This window comes from Somniosus microcephalus, unplaced genomic scaffold (assembly GCF_052327205.1).
Source record: "Somniosus microcephalus isolate GS21.2 unplaced genomic scaffold, FLI_Smic_1.0 unresolved_chr1, whole genome shotgun sequence".
In the NCBI taxonomy this organism is placed as follows: Eukaryota; Metazoa; Chordata; class Chondrichthyes; order Squaliformes; family Somniosidae; genus Somniosus; species Somniosus microcephalus.
The window spans coordinates 137,112,172-137,116,081 of NW_028225179.1; positions in this window are offsets into that span (position 1 = coordinate 137,112,172).

Consider the following 3,910-nt stretch of genomic DNA (forward strand, 5'->3'; position numbering starts at 1 on the left):
AATCCAAGAAGTATGTAACCATAAATACACACAAGGGTTTGTTTACCTATAACTGCTTACCATTCGGTGTCTCATCTAGTCCAGCTATTTTCCAGAGGACTATCGAGGGTGTACTGCAAGGGATCCCACATGTTTCAATCTATCTGGATGACATTCTGGTGACGGGAAGAACTGACCAGGAGCATCTGAGCACTGTGAGAGAGGTACTACGAAGATTGGATAAGGCAGGGTTCCGGCTCAAGAGGAGAAAGTGCACTTTCCTGGGGAATGAGGCCGTGTTCCTGGGACACAGAGTGGATGCCACCGGGCTCCATCCAATCAAGGAGAAGGTACAAGCACTGCAGGAGGCCCCAGCTCGTACCAATGTGACTGAGTTAAAAGCTTACCTGGGACTGCTAAACTATTATAACAGATTTTTACCAAACTTGGCAACAGTGTTAGCACCTCTTCACAAACTTCTGTGCAAGGAGACACAGTGGCAGTGGGAAGAGGAACAGAGGGTTTCATTTGAACAGTCCAAGGAACTGACGCTGTCGTCGGATGTGCTAGTTCACTACAATGCAGAGAAATACATCATCCTCTCTTGTGATGCTTCACCTTATGGGGTGGGGGTGGTTCATTCACACAGCTTGGAAGATGGAACAGAAAGACCGATAGGGTTTATGTCTCGAACTCTGACACCAGCGGAAAAAAACTATTCCCAGTTAGATAAAGAGGGGTTAGCAGTAATGTTTGTGTTACAGAGATTTCGCAAGTACATATATGGCAGGAAATTCACCATATGCACCGATCATAAACCTCTTCTATCTCTTTTTAATTAAATGAAAGCAATACCACAGATGGTGTCACCCCGGATCCAGAGGTGGGCAGTGACATTGAGGGCATATGAGTATGTCATCGTTTACAAGGCGGGCAAGTACCATGGGAACGTAGATGCCTTGAGCCGTCTTCCACTGCCAGGTACACCTATCCGTGCAGATCCAGAGGACAGAGTTTTGATGTTGGAGGACACGGACACGGCAATTGTGACCGCAGAACAAGTAAGGACATGGACCGGTAAAGATCCAGTACTGTCTAGAGTCCGAGAATATGTGATGAGGGGCTGGCCACAGCATCTGGAAGGGACTGGTTTCACACCTTACAGTGTCAGGAAGACAGAGCTGAGTGTGTAGGATGGTTGCGTGTTGTGGGGAGCACGAGTGATTATTCCACAGCCAGCACGACAGTCTATCCTAGGGCAACTACATCAGTGTCATCCTGGAGTTTCGCGTATGAAAGCCTTGGCAAGGAGTTACTTGTGGTGGCCAAAGCTAGATGAGGAGATAGAACATCTAGTCAAGACATGCAGCACTTGTCAAGTACACAGGAAGGCACCAGCAGCGGCTCCTCTCCACCCCTGGGAGTGTCCGGGTAAACCATGGAGAAGATTACATGTAGATTATGCGGGTGCATTCTTGGGAAAGATGTTCCTCATAGTCATTGATGCCCATTCCAAATGGATGGATGTTTATCCTGTAAATTCTGCTTCATCTACTGTTACTATAGACTGCCTGCATAGGGGTTTTAGTAATCAAGGGCTACCGGAGATCGTAGTAAGTGACAATGCCACGTGTTTTGTGAGTACAGAAACAAAGAGTTCATGAGAAACAATGGCATAGTGCACATGACCTCAGCTCTATATCATCCATCTTCAAATGGACTTGCGGAGAGAGCCGTACAAACATTTAAGGAGATGATGAAAAAAAGTGCAGAAGGGAGTTTGGCAGACAAGGTGTCACGAGTTCTGTTCAGCTACAGAATAACACCTCAATCTACCACAGGACTCTCTCCTGCTGAGCTGTTGTTAGGACGTCGACTACGCTCCGCTCTTGACCTGGTTCACCCAGACCTAAAAAGGAAGGTGGAAAACCGACAAATCAAACAAAAGGAGAACCATGACAGAAGGACAAAGAGCCGCAGTTTTGGAGAAGGAGATGCGGTCCTTACCAGGAATTTCTGTTATGGTCCAAAATGTATTCCTGGCATCATAGACTCAATGACCGGTCCAGTATCATATACGGTCATGGTGGGAACTGGTCAGGTAGTACGCAGACATGTAGATCAGATACTGACCAGACAAGGGGAAATCGAAATGAAGGTTCCAGAGGAGATGTTGGAGGACAAGTTGGCCCCAAGTTATCCAAATGCATCGGTGGTACCACCACCACGAACAGAGCCAGTTCCACCTGGACCCCTTCGTCAAGAGGAAACCATTGTAGCAGAGTCAGATACTCTGAGTACTGCTCAGGAGCAGCAGGTGGCTCAACCACAACCAAGCAGGGACTTGACTGTAAGACATTCACCAAGAACTCACAAGCTGCCAGAGATTGATATCGACCTGCTAGATTCGTTCAGTATGGACTATTGTTAAAGGAGTTTCCTTAAGGGACATTTTAAGAATGTTGTTAAGAAATTAATGTTAAACTTAAGAGGGGGTGATATAGTATTCTGGGATGTAATGTTTAAGTTATCCACCAGATGGAGCCAAAGATTAAGGTTTCACATTCACCAGTATTTAAGGTAATGGGTCATGTATTCAATGTCCTGGTACACCAGTTTATACGGTAATGTGGCATTGCATTATGGGTATGGCTCAGAGGATCTCCTCCATCTTGCCATCATGCAGTTAGAATTGTGTGTTTTGCTTGCAGCCTGTAAGATATGCTTCTCTGCTACATCGGGTAAATAAACAGTTGGGTTTAGTTCCTAGTATCTCGCTTCTCTCAGTTTCTGACCTTACCACTCGGATATCACAGGCAAGATGCATGTAAATAGCAGGCATGGCCATTGTAAATGAAGAAAGTGTTTCATTACACAAAATGTGGTTCCTTCAAACATGAGAAAGCTATGGCAACAGAAAGCAAAACTAATACACTGACACATAACTGCCTCTCACACCCGGGAGACTGTCCAAAACATAAATCACATTCTGACCATCTTCCTTGGCCTTGATTCCACTGCACCAACCAAAGCATCCAATGCCCCATCAGTGAGGCGTTCCGCCCTCTGCCTCACCCTTTCCATGTCTTGCTAGGCTGGTGCGCCACAGGTAGGCTCCCACCACTTTGAAGGCCTACAAGGCAGTGAGTGTGTCTGGTGATGCCAATTGACCTGCCCCTTTAAGAGCTGGCCGGCGCCAGTGTGTCTCAGGGGAAGTGATTATTGACAGCACCTTCGCTGCTCCCTGCCGCGGCAAAATTGGGTTGCGCCGCCGGGTTAGCGCCTTAAGAGTAGCGTGCAGCACCTGATTTAGCGCCGCAATCACCTTTAGGGGCGCTGCAACCCAATATCGCACTAGGTGGCGCTAAATTGTGCCTGGCGCTAAACTTTGCACATCGCCAGGACTAGCGCCCCAAACGTGACTATACCGAATTTCTAGACCAAAGTTTCTTGCACCAAAACCAGTTGTCTGCTGCACTTTTGTCACAACCCCCAAATAAGCCCAAGGTCTAGAATCAAGGGAGTGGGAGCGATTCGAACCACTCAGAAGTCAGAGGGGAAGCTGACCCACACCCCACCCCCTACAGGGCACCCCGCCAATCCCCAAAGACAGGAATGACAAGTGTCAATTCAGCGGGTCAATTTGTCACCTCCTTCCAAACATCTGCACCCAAATCGCCGCAATGGAGGTTTTTAATTTTGGCACCTGCTAACTCATTAACCAGTGCTCGGGATCTTTCTGTGATAGATGCACAGGGACCTTTTTCCGGGAGCGACTCGCTAGCCTTCAGCCGCTGGTGGGTAAGGCGGCCGATTCCGATCCCATCGGACTTCCGAAAAGGGGTGGGATTTCACTCTCCCTCGCGGCCACGGCTCGCTCACTCACTTCAGCCCGGCCTGCACTTTGGTTAATCAGTTAGCCCTGGTCCAG